The sequence below is a fragment of the Oncorhynchus masou genome, chromosome 27, assembly GCF_036934945.1.
Source record: "Oncorhynchus masou masou isolate Uvic2021 chromosome 27, UVic_Omas_1.1, whole genome shotgun sequence".
In the NCBI taxonomy this organism is placed as follows: domain Eukaryota; kingdom Metazoa; phylum Chordata; class Actinopteri; order Salmoniformes; family Salmonidae; genus Oncorhynchus; species Oncorhynchus masou.
Window position 1 is genome coordinate 47384756 of NC_088238.1, and position 13766 is coordinate 47398521.

The following is a 13766-nucleotide window of genomic DNA, read 5'->3' on the forward strand; positions in this document are numbered from 1 at the left end:
AACAGTTGACATTTGTTAAATTTATAAAACAAATTTAAACTGAAATTTTACATTCACATAAGTATTCAGACCTTTTACTCAGTACTTTGTTGAAGTACCTTGGGCGGCGATTATAGCCTCGAATCTTCTTGGGTATGATGCGACAAGCTTGGCACACCTGTATTTGGGGAGTTTCTCCCATTCTTCTCTGCAGATCCTCTCAAGCTCTGCCAGGTTGGATGGGGAGCATCACTGCACAGCTATTTTCAGATCTCTTCAGAGATGTTCGATTGGGTTCAAATCTGGGCTCTGGCTGGGCCACTCAAGGACATTCAGAGACTTGTCCCGAAGCCACTCCTGCGTTGTCTTGGCTGTGTGCTTAGGGTCGTTGTCCTGTTGGTAGGTGAACCTTCCCTACAGTCTGAGGTCCTGAGGGCTCTGGAGCAGGTTTTCATCAAGGATCTCTGTACTTTGCTCTGTTTCTTTCCTTCGATCCTAGTCTCCCAGTCCCTACTGCTGAAAAACATACCCACAGCATGAGGATGCCACCACCATGCTTCACCATAGGGATGGTGTCAGGTTTCCTCCAAACATGAGGCTTGACATTCAGGCCAAAGAGATCAATCTTGGCTTCATCAGACCAGGTCATCTTGTTTCTCATGGTCAATAATTTGCAAATAAATTAATAAAAAAATCCTACAATCTACAATTTTCTGGATTTTTTTTTCTAATTTTGTATGTTATGGTTGAAGTGTACCTATGATGAAAATTACAGGCCTCTCATCTTTTTAAGTGGGAGAACTTGCACAATTGGTGGCTGACTAAATACTTTTTTGCCCCACTGTATGTATGTGTGGTGTACAGAGATGAGGTAGTCATTAAAAACAAAAATCATGGTAACCCCCCCTCCCCCCATTATTGCACACAGAGAAAATCCATGCTATTTATTATGAGACTTGTTGAGCATGTTTTTTTAAATATTTTTTTTTAGTATTATTTTTTTTCACCTTTATTTAATTAACCAGGTAGGCAAGTTGTGAACAAGTTCTCATTTACAACTGCAACCTGGCCAAGATAAAGTAAAGCAGTTTGACACATATAACACATAGTTACACATGGAATAAGCAAACATACAGTCAATAATACAGTAGAAAAATAAGTCTATACACAATGTGAGCAAATGAGGTGAGATAAGGGAGGTAAAGGCAATAAATAGGCCATGGTGGCAAAGTAAATACAATATAGCAATTAAACACTGGAATGGTAGATTTGACAGTAGATGAGTGTGCAAAGTAGAAATACTGGGGTGCAATGGAGCAAAATAAATAAATAAATACAGTAGGAGAAGAGGTAGTTGTTTGGGCTATTTATAGATGGGCTATGTACAGGTGCAGTGATCTGTGAGCTGGGTGTTTGAGTAGGCTAAAATATCTAGCTGTATTCTAACTGAACGTAATTTTATTTTAAATAATCAAAAATACAACCAAATATGGCACTCACTCTGTCAGAGCTACATGATTCTGATATTCTAAGCTCTGTTGAACAGTGGTTGAACTTAGCTAGCCCCGGGTGTTCTCCCCCTCACTCTCTGAAATGATTTTATTCAAAACTATTATCTTTCTCTCCCTTTGAGTCAACTACTCACCACATGATATGCACTGCAGTGCTAGCTAGCTGTAGCTTATGCTTTCAGTACTAGATTCATTATCTGATCTTTTGATTGGGTGGACAACATGTCAGTTAAGGCTGCAAGAGCTCTGATAGGTTTGAGGACGTCCTCTGGAAGTTGTCATAATTACTGTGGAAGTCTGTGGAACCATGAGCCTCCTAGGTTTTGTATTGAGGTCGATGTACCAAGGAGAACAGTAGTTAGCTATCCTCCAGCTACACCATGGTGCAGAACCCTATCAAAATCAGTATATTGGGAGTAGGGTGCCCTTTTTTTACAGATGAAACATGTATTTCAAAATAAAAACAAATGTGCAGGTGTGGTTGGAAACCCAAGGTGTAGGGTGCCATTTGGGACACAATTAAGACATTTATCATTTGAAAACCTTTGCGATAACTTGATGGGTGGCATCTGTATTCCTTAGGCATGTGACACATTTGGCATTGTCCACCATTGTACAGTGCGGTATAGGAACTATACATTGATATGATGCATGCAACTAAAGCCTTTTTGATCAGCAATTAGTGGTCAGATCACGAGGTCTCCATGGTTTGGGAGGCATAAATACGAAGTGTCATCGTCATTCATTTGTATGCGACTGCAGGTGCACTTGCTCATTACGGATTCAGATCCAAACCTGCCTTCCAAACAGGCCATAAATTAACCCAAGTCCCTCCATTTAGCAGAAAAAGCCCTGTTTTGTTTGCGTCCCCACCACATCTAGTTAAGGAAAAAACCTCCAAACCTAGCAAAGTTTCAATATCAATCTTCTCCTCAGAAAACGTGTCGCATTGTAAAATACATATAGACAAATGGATCACACTTTACAGAGTAGTAAAGGAGGTTGATGTACTGGGGCTTCGTCGGACTGTGTCAGTTTAATAGCTTCTGGGTGCCTTTTAACACCAGGAGGATCATAAGAGAAGCTAGGATTCCTTCAAATGCTAAATCGACATTTCAGGAATTATAGCCAGCATATAAATTATTTCACATCAATCTTTTTCACACTCACACGTCAGGTCAGGTCGCACATACATAACTACCAAACTTAACTTCTGATTTGATTCATTCCTGTTGTGGGAGACTAGTTTTTTATTTATTTTACCTTTATTTAACCAGGCAAGTCAGTTAAGAACAAATTCTTATTTTCAATGACGGCCTGGGAACAGTGGGTTAACTGCCTTTAATAAACCTTGTCAATGTTTGAACTCACAACCTTTTGGTTATGAGTCCAACGCTCTAACCACTTACTTTCATATAGTAACTGAATATAATTGTGTATATCACACAACTCCCATGCTTTACGTATATAACAGTTCTACACATTGTTCAGTAATACCATACAATAAATGTATAACTGGTGAGAAAAGAAGTTGCCCATGAACTCGTCCTTCTCGTGGGTTTAACACCTTCGTAACTAACATTTGATTACTCCGAATGACACCATCACTTCAGAAGAATTTACTTATTCCAGGATACACTACATGTCCACATACTTTTGGTCATCTGCTCTTCGAAACATCTCGTTCCAAAATCATGGGCATTGATACGTTGTTGGTCCCCCCTTTGCTTCTATAACAGCCTCCACTCTTCTGGGAAGGCTTTCCACTGACATTGCTTTCCATTCAGCCACAAGAGCATTAGTAAGGTTGATGTCGGAAGCACAGAATTGTCTAGAAAGTCATTGTATGTTGTAGCGTTAAGATCTCACTTCGCTGGTCAAAGAGGCCTGGCCCAAAACATGAAAAACAGCCCCAGACCATTATTCCTCCCCACCAAACTTTACAGTTGGCACTATGCATTGGTACAGGTAGTGTTCTCCTGGCATCCACCAAACAAAGATTTGTCCGTCTGACTGCCAGATGGTGAAGCGTGATTCATCACTCGAGAGAAGGCATTCCCACTGCTCCAGAGTCCAATGGCAGCGAGCTTTACACCCTCCAGCTGACGCTTGGCATTGGAGCATGGTGATCTTAGGCTTGTGTGCGGCTGCACGTTCATGGAAACCAATTTCATGAAGGTCCCGACAAACAGTTCTTGTGCTGACGTTGCTTAAGAGGCAGTTTGGAACCCGATAGTGAGTGTTGCAACCGAGGACAGATTTATTTATTTTTTTACACACTACGTGCTTCAGCACCTGGCAGTTTCGTTCTGTAAGCTTGTGTGGCTTATCGCTTTGCGGCTGAACCATTGTTGCTCCGAGATGTTTCCACTTCACAATAACAGCACTTCCAGTTGACCGGGGCAGCTCTAGCAGGGCAGAAATTTTTCAAATTGACTTGTTGGAAAGGTGGAATCCTATGACAGTGCCACGTTTGAAGTCAATTCTACTTCCAATGTTTGTCTACGGAGAATGCATGGCTTTCTGCTCAATTTTATAAACCTGTCAGCAATGGCTGTGGCTGTAGTAGCCTAATCAACTAATTTGAAGGGGTGTCCACATATAGTGTACATCAATAGAAACCCTAAAAGATCACCCTATTTAATCAAAAGGAGGGCTATTCTAAGACACTACTGTAGGTAAAAGGTGGCACTCAATCTACAACAACACTCATCACATCAAGCTTTTATCCCTGTTCTGTAAATCCATCTGCTACTGTCACAGTTACAGGAGGCCTATGAACAACAATTAAATAGAGGATGACCGTTCTGAATTGTATTTCCTTTACATGTGATTAAGGACGCATGTCCATTTGTGAGCTCGGCGGCACTCAAAACCACAACGCAAATGCATCACATTCAGCGTCTGAGATACCTGGTGTGAGGTTTGAGAGTTGTAAATTGCAACACTGCTCAGACTAACTGTTTTGACCCCACCAGGGACAAGTTAACTAAGTGGCAAATTGAAGGTGGAAGGGAGGTAGCAGATTATTGAAAAACTGCAGGCTCGGGGAAAGTCAACGAGCAAAGAAATTTGACTGGGGGGGGGGGCAAAAAATACGTAATTGGTAATGCTGGGGCCAAGCGCACGCCACGCGGGTCGAGCTCTGCCCTCGCTGACATGCCACCCTCGTAGGTTTTTATTCAAATGGAATGCATAAATGACTTGAATTAATGTGACGCGGCACCAGAACTCGGGAAAGATAGCCGACGGGCTATTTTTATGTGTATCGTTTCGTCTTTATTGGATGGACCGCAACAGCATAACGGGTTTCATTGTAGGAGTCATCTAATCAACGGGGGCCAAGTTGATTTAGAGTGATTTTATGTTCCATGATGGTCACATTTCCTACTTTTCTCTCTGCCTCTTTGACTCAACACATAAGTTTCCAGTGCATTGTCTGATTGACAAGCCTATTGGAAGCAGCTAGGACAATTCCATGACTAGAACAATTCATAAGCTGTGCTTTTAAAACACTGCAAGCGTATGGGCATGAATCCCCCACAACTCCATCCCGCCTCAAAGCGGTCGATCGTCGGCCCCTACTAGGGCTGTGATGGTCGTGTAATTTTGGATGACAGTTATTGGCCAGCCAAATGACCGCGGTCACCGTTAATTATCGTTCTTATTTTAAGACTCAAATTCTCTCCTCTCCTCCTGACTACATGTGCTGCCATAGAAATAGAATGAATAGAATGAGCGTCCAGATTAAAAATCAATGATGGCATAATAGTGGACTGTCGGCCATTGCAAGTGTACCCATAGGAGCAAAGCAGTAAGTAAAAGTAGGAAGTGTACACCAATACGTGCTGTGATTTGTTGATCAAGTCAACTGAAACTAGAGGTCGACCAATTAATCGGAATGGCTGATTAATTAGGGCCGATTTCAAGTTATAACATTCGGAAATCGGTATTTTTGGTAACTGACTTGCCTAGTTAAATAAAGGTAAGAACACATTCTTATTTTCAATGACGGCCTAGGAACGGTGGGTTAACTGCCTTGTTCAGGGGCAGAACGACAGATTTTCACCTTGTCAGCTCAGGGGATGACATCTTGCAACCGTACAGTTAACTAGTCCAATGCTCTAACCATTGCACTCCACGAGGAGCCTGCCTGTTACGCGAATGCAGTAGAAGCCAAGGTAAATTGCTAGTTCGCATTAAACTTATCTTATAAAAAAACAATCATAATCACTAGTTGTAACTACTAACCCAGTTTAGCAGGCAATATTAACCAGGTGAAATTGTGTCATTTCTCTTGCGTTCATTGCACGCAGAGTCAGGGTATATGCAACAGTACAGTTTCAAACATCACTCGCTTTTAGATTTGGAGTAGTGCGCTGCAAGGGCCACGGCTTTTGTGGAGCGATGGATAACGATGCTTCGAGTGTGGCTGTTGTCGATGTGTTCCTGGTTCGAGCCCAGGTAGGGGCGAGGAGGGGGACGGAAGCTATACTGTTACACTGGCAATACTATAGGGCCTATAAGAACATCCAATAGTCAAAGGTATATGAAATACAAATGGTATAGAGAAATAGTCCTATAAATACTATATTAACTACAACTTAAAACCTCTTACCTTGGAATACTGAAGTCTCATGTTAAAAGGAACCACCAACTTTCATATGTTCTCAGCAGGGAACTTAAGCTTTTTTACATGGCACATATTTTACATGGCACACATTTTTACATGGCACATATTGCATATTGGCACATATTACTTTCTTCTCCAACACTTTGTGTTTGCATTTAAACCAAATTGAACATGTTTCATTATTTATTTGAAGCTAAATTGATATTATTGATGTATTATATTAAGTTAAAATAAGTGTTAATTCAGTATTGTTGTAATTGTCAATATTACAAATAAATTAAATTACAAAAAAAGTTTTTAAAAATAAATAAATGAAAAAGTAAATAAAAGAAAAATCGTCCGATTGGCTTTTTTGGTCCTCCAATAATCGGTATGGCTATCGGCGTTGAAAAATTGTAATCGGTCGACCTTAACTGAAACTACAAAAAAATATATTCCATTGACTGAGCTACATCAATTAACAATTTGAATGAACATTCTACATTACTATGGAAATTATTGCATCATTATACCAGGCAGCCACTGCGAGTGTACCCATAAGTTTACCAGTCAAATTGACAGGGTTAGAGGTTCCAAGCACATTTCCAGTCATTCTAGTTCTGTGTGTGCTGCTGCAGGGAGGGGGGGGGGGTGTTGCTTAGGCAACCGAAAACCTTGCTTGTTTCAGCAAGGAGCAACAAAGTTTCATCACGTTGTTAAGATTCCATCTTCAACCATAACCATCGTTACACGGTAAATTGTGCCAGCCCTAGACCCTACCCTCGTACCCTCTTCCCGATCGCATTTGGGGGCAAACTCAGCAAAGAGATAGGCGCTGGAATGAATTTGATAATCCCTGTCATAAGGGAGAAGAATGGGGTTATTTGAGGATAATGGATGGGTTAGCGAATGAGAGGGATGGTGGGATGAATGTGTCTTCTATCACACTCACATTGCCACACACCGCATCATTCTCCTCGGTCTGACAATAGAAAATAAAAAAATAAAAACACTACGTGACTCATAGGGCACCAAATGTGTCTGTCTGTGTGTGCTTGTGTTTTAAACCACTCAAAAACTCTTAAGAACTCAAAACCTTTCCAGTTCCATCTTTTGTGCGGAGACAAACGCTGATGCAGAAGCACTTAACTTGTACCACAATAACCCCTGTCATCTCACTACTCTGACCCTGCAATCGCCCGCCTTCGATATATAAAGCCACGGCTACGGGACTCAAATATGCCTTTTGTCACTTCCTGAAAGCAAACCTTGGCCTTAATGGCTCTTATGTTCTGTATCGTGTCCATGGTGTTTCCTCTAGGCCTTTTCTTTTAAAACACTCACACACTTCGAGGTCATCCCTTTTTCCGAGCTGCAGCATCAAGCATCCAATTGCACGACCCTATCTTTCAAACATGTCAATCGAGGAAGGATCCACCACAATGCTCTGGACACCTCAATACAGCCTCATTTTCTACCGGACTTTCCTTTTGTTGACAGTTTGTGAAAGCTTTTCACCCCAACCTTTCTGTCCGAGCTCTTTGTAGCCCAGGACACTGAAAGTGTTGAGCGAGACGTGCCTCAAAAGGACCTTTACTTTCCACGGCCATGGTTCTTTTCTTTTCTGCCACTCTTTTCTTCTTCTGTCACATTCCTGCCACAGACGAGTCCTGGCAGACCGGCTTGTCTCACCTTAACAGCATGATCACTCCTGTCCTGGAGACCCCAGAGAGCCAAGGCCCTCACACTGGCAGCAGGGGCCTTTTGGCCTACATGATTGTGTGTGTGTGTGTGTGTGTGTGTGTGTGTGTGTGTGTGTGTGTGTGTGTGTGTGTGTGTGTGTGTGTGTGAAAGAGAGTCAGGGCAGGTAGCCCGACTGTTGTTTCCTTGGCATCAGTCATTCTACCTGGTTGTATGCAAGGATTTAGCCAAGCCTGGTTATTTGTAACCATAAAAGGACATGATTGATTGCCTGGCTACCCAAACTCCTTGCTTCAGCCAAACGCCACGGACGTTAGTTTCTTCTCCGCCATGAGTCTAGATCTGAATACCTCCGACGATTTCTAGAACACAAACATTCTAACCATTCTAACCACGTAGGTCAAGCGGCGTTTCAAAAATGTGCCATCAGTTTCGATACTCTGATTGGTTAGAGATGATCCCATTGCTGATGACTTTGTTTTGTACAACACTCCTCATTTTGACATCACCACAAACAACTTCAACGATGGCAGTCTCAGACTAAAGTATGTAACAAACGATAGAGCAGCAGAAGAACTCATTGAGTTGTCAGGCAATATGATTGATGCTACGCTAGCATTTCTAAAGCCTTTATTCTAGGTAGAATCACAAATGTCTAACAATGCAACCGCCAGCTGCATACGGCAATCTGTAGGGATCCAAGGTCAATTTTGACAAGCCCAAGTCGTCAATCATACATTTACCCCCTCATGCCATCCAGCAACCCAAACATCTATTCCAACACCAATTTTGGCAATGACCAAATTTGGTGTGACCTAAGTGTTATTTTGGTTGGTCAGGGAAGCATTGAAAGGGAGGGGGGGCAAAAAAACACAATTACCAGGTGCTGCTGGCTTCGCCTCTCTTCCTGTAATTGTTTTTCTGGCTTCTATAAAGAAACTAATTTCCCTCATTAAACACAATGTACATGGAGACAGAAGGCAGTCGGTGCAGAAGCCACAATGAACAAATGGCTTTTGATTGAAGAACAGATGATTGTACATGCAGGCGCCGAGATGAATATGAATTTCACCCCCAAAACCAGTTTGTACATGTACCTGAGCAATAAGACGCATATACTGTTACATGAGCCATGTCCCGCACCCAAACAGGCAAAGGAAAATAGATTGAGGTGATATTCCACAAGTTAGTGATCAAACCACTTCAACATTCCACACTCCCTCTTAATAGCTTCCCTTTCTGTACCTCAAGCGGCAACGTTGTCTTAGGGCTGAATGTGATGTACAGGAAGTGCCCATTGATTTTGTTCAAAGACGACTCATATTCAGATAAATCACAACCTCTCATCCTAAAGCTATCAACTAATTTGAGCTCTGAAAATAATTAAGGCCGAGTCTGTCGCAAGAGAAAGATTAGAGTGAGACCGTGAAAGAGTGTGAGCACCGCAATTTACAGACATCTAAATACCCTAAATAGCCTAGTAGCCTCTAGCCTTTGTAGGCTATTCAAATCGATACAAGGCCAGTACTTTTTTAACTCCAGCCAAAGCCTTAATTTACAACAGAGGAGCTATTAAGTCATATCCTATACAGTTAAATCGATGAAGAGAATTGAAGAGCTCATGTCTCGATTCATACTGTAATGGCAAATGTGATTCCACCTGCTGCGTATTAATGTTCAAAATGAAAGAACAACTCACATTAATCAAATAGACTTTAGGAAAACGCAAATACACTCACTGAGAACTAAGACAGTGCATTTGGAGAAAAGGAAAGTAAGGAAAACGGCAAAAACAGCACACAAAATGAGATTGCTTCAGAGAACGGAATGCAATGGCAGCCCATATGGAAGTAGTCAGGATTGGTTTTGGTGAAACCTGTTCACCAAATTAACCCATATCATTATAAATTGACGCCATTAGAGGGAATGTGAGGCAGCGAATAGAGGGGAGGGCTTACATCATGAGAGTGATGTAAAAACAGAGGCTCTGTCCAGAGAGACAATGCACACACACACATCATCCGGGTTAAGAAAGATAACCAGTTGTTGCGTAGTTGCTAGAGAAACATCTCAGTAAAACCATCTTTGTCAAGACCACAAAACGACAGACAATAAAGACGAGGGAAACAGCCATCCTGAGGGGTAAACCATTCATAAAAGGGTACTATAACCATTTATAAGCACCTTTATAATGCTTCACAAACCATTTATAAGTAAATGTCATACTAAACAGTAAAAAGGGTATTTAGCATAAGTACTGGTTATGTCATTACACCTTAATTGTATGACTTTTATTACAAAGCATATAGGCTTTGAAGGTTTTACGAAGGCTTTGTTAAACCTTTGTTGTTCGATCAACATCATTGCGGGACCTTGTCAGCTGCATATCCTGTATACAACAGCTGTTCACTAAAACATTAGGCTCTCAGTAGGTAGCTCTCTGCCTGGCTTGTAAACATGGGTGGGACCACCTGGCGAGAATTGAACATTGATAACCATCCACCGCACTGTTGATTCAAATAACTGCTTATTAAACCCAAATAAATAATTACTTCCAAATTGGATAAATTTAGGCCTAGATTGATCAAATCAATGTGTTTGAGCTAACTGCCCAAAAACACTTCCTTTCCTTCATTTATATGTACCAGTTTGATTGAATTCCAGCCCAGAACAAATAGATAAAGTTTGGTTTAGTGAAAAACTATCTACTAAGCCTTCGAACACCTAAAGCAGTAATGACCATAGGGAACCACTGTTTTCACACAGGTAAAGGATCCCGAGTGGCGCAGTGGTCTCAGGCACGGCATCTCCATGCTAGAAGTCTCACTAGACCCTGGTTCGATCCCAGCCGTGATTGGGAGTCTCATAGGACAGCGCACAATTGGCCCAGTGTCGCTTGGCCGAGATAATCCGTTATTGTAATGTAAGAATTTGTTCTTAACTGACCTTCCAAGTTAAATAAAGAATCTAAGTACCGGCTCTGTGTGACTCCCTAATTTCCTTTTTTTGGCAATAAAAGGCAGTTTACAGACAGAGCAACTGATGCTACTGACAGGATTACCAATTTTCCAGACATGTTGACTTTACTGCATAAGCAGTTGGCTAAAATGAATTAGGCCAGACATCCAGAATGCACTGCAATGGGGCGGCGCCACAACAAGAGGTAAATCAAGGTCAGCATCTCTCAATATAGTCAAAAGTCAAATCCGTCAGACATACCACCGTTGGGACACTTTGTCCACAGCTGTGGAGCAAATATTATGAAGAACAACGTGGCATTGGATAAGCAAAGACAAGATACATTGAAAGTAAACTACAGGTTGACATCCAATTAAGACAGAAAGCTTCAACTGTCCTCTCGTTATTCCTCTTGGGAGGAGAATGTCAAGGCTTTCATCGTCTGAGGTAGATGGCTGTGTTAGTTTTGTTGTGGGCATGTTTACCGTACACCCACCACATTGACGATATTGCTGTAATCACGTGTCACCACCTTGAGAGCACTTCACAGATGATGAGACAAGAGTCAGCGACAAAGAGAGTGCGTGCCAGTAGACCTAGCCCTGGGTAGAATGTCTGGGAAATAAAGCACAAACAATCTAAGGTATCTGATGGGACGGATTCAAAATGTTACTGACAAAATAACAAAATGTATTGAAACGAGACCAAAAGGACAACTAAGATCACTGCTGTGGAGGGTTAAGAAAAGTTCTGATCAAAATGTTAGCCTAGCTACCGCTGCCCGTTTAGATTTAATATGCACGAATCAAAGCTTATCTCCAGTGTTTGTCCAACCCCCACAATTTCCAGATAAGAGCCTATAGAAGCCTGTAAGCTTCATGGTAGTAAGGTAGAGGTAGGCAAAAGTGTTCAGAGCGGTTGTTGATAGGCCTTCCTCAGGAATCACAATGTAAAATCCATCACTACATGAGTTGAAATACATTTCTATAACATTATGCAACACAACATATAACCTGTGCTCTTCGTGCAAGTGATGTTTGAGAAATAAATCAAATCAGCCCAACATGCATTCTTTGAAATGAGATGATCAACATAAATGTAACCAATTCTGGTTGCTCATAAGCCTACAGTTCATTTCTGGCGAGATGCAGAGGTGCCCCACTGCTCTGTTACTGCGTCAGTTTTTCCCCTTTAACTTGCATGGTGGCACTAAAAATTGTCAGAATTCCAAAAGCAGGAAATTTGCATATAAAATACATCCATTTTCCGTTTTCCCTTGAACATCTTATTGTATACAAAACCTGTTTCAAGCAGACATGGCATGTACGGGACAACTTGAACGGTTTTGCAGTATTCAACACAAACTTAATTCATTGCAATACATTCATCATCCAACTTCACATTGCGCAAAAGCTATATGTTAAAATCGGTGCACATCCTTTCAAGATGCTCTGAAAGAAATGTAGTGAATGAAGAAACGCACCTTGCACGAGCATAGTTCCAACCATTCCCTTCACAATAAACCATGATGCACCAAACTATTTGAAAATGTACGCATCGGTTCTCGTGTTTGGCTCGAGCAGGACGGACGCGCTCATTGAAAAATACCTATTGTCTTTAATTAAGTGACGCTCGTTAATCACCGCAACTGACACCAGAAAGTATCGATATCTCGACAAAGCAATTCATTGCAAACTGCATAGCCAATAAATAATGCCGACAAGTTTATTTAAAAATCTAAGTCTAGCATATTTTTTTGGGGGGGGGGGGTTGGGGGCAGCCTAGCATATAACATCACTAGCCTACACATTGCATTGAACACTCAGCGTTGTCGCAAATATTTGATATAGGAGAAACTGCAGGTAGCCTAATTGAAGTGCATATGCGCATCAAAATATAGACGCAGATGAAGCTAAAATCATAGTCTACATTTTCATAGAATATTCTTACCGTGTTTTAGAAGATGATACTGGTGAAACGATTATACCCTTCAAGTAGTCATCCCATTGAAAGTGTAAGTGATAAAATTGCTCACACGATAGTGTCTTTCCCCAATGGATAGGCTATCGTACTTGCGCACTGAGAACCATGCAGATATCAATCTACTCAGATGATCGAGGGAAAATAACGCGTTTCCCAACAATTATTTCGAATAACTCCGTTAAGGCTATAGCCCATTCTTTCACGAGTCCGGTAAGTTAATAGAAGAGCTGGAAATGTCTGTAGTATGATCCGTGTAGCCTATAGGCTACTGATGATATTGCGGGAGAAAGCCTACACAAGGAGCCCGTTCTATCTAGATGTCAATCCCTCAACATTGACACACGTCCTCTTTTGTGCAGTAGCTAGGCTACATCATGTCCTAAAGAAAAGGCTCAAAGGCGTAACATGTTATACCAACAAAACAAAAAAAAGAGTATCCAAAATAATGTATTTAGCCTCTTGTTAGGAAAAGGACCACGGCAAAGAACTCGAGAAATTGTTTCCAAAACTGAGCTCTCGGCGCATGACAAACCAAATTCGGAGCACTGCCTGAGAGAAATGCGGTCTTGATTCGACTCAAGGTAGAATGCGAGAACGGCGAGAGGCAAAACTCGGATCTGGATTGACGCTCACAACATATACTCGGGCTCCACCTAGCAGCAAAAATGGGATAAAAATGCAACCAACTACCTACGCGCCCTCTACCTGTATCGTGTTTAAATTACTCATGTCAAAGTCATATTACATTTTGTCAGGAAAATATTTATGTGTAACAGACGGCCTTTACCAGACTAAGTGCGCCCTAAAACTGCTTGGTAAGGCTGGGGAAACGAGGCAATTGTCAACTGCTAGCAACACCGCAGGCCTCTACTGATCAGTATAAGCCTGTACAATTCTTAGTTTGCACCCTTATAAAGCTGTAGGCTAATACACCGTTTTAAGATTGCTTGAAATTGTGTGTGTGACTGGGAATGTTTTCAATCGAGAAAATGTAAAGATTCAGATGATGAATTGTTTCCAAA

At 41.5% G+C, this 13766-nt stretch overlaps 1 protein-coding gene across 9 annotated transcripts in view; it reads right to left on the reverse strand.

Annotated features, from left to right (window-relative positions):
* The window catches only part of LOC135516327 (adhesion G protein-coupled receptor L3-like), a 318499-nt gene extending 305189 nt beyond the window's left edge, over positions 1-13310 (reverse strand). For all 9 annotated transcript variants that reach the window (XM_064940528.1, XM_064940527.1, XM_064940520.1 and 6 more), the window contains exon 1: positions 12712-13310. The gene's annotated coding sequence lies outside the window, so the exon portion shown is untranslated. The remainder of the gene's footprint in view (positions 1-12711) is intronic.
* Positions 13311-13766: the final 456 nt, after the last annotated feature.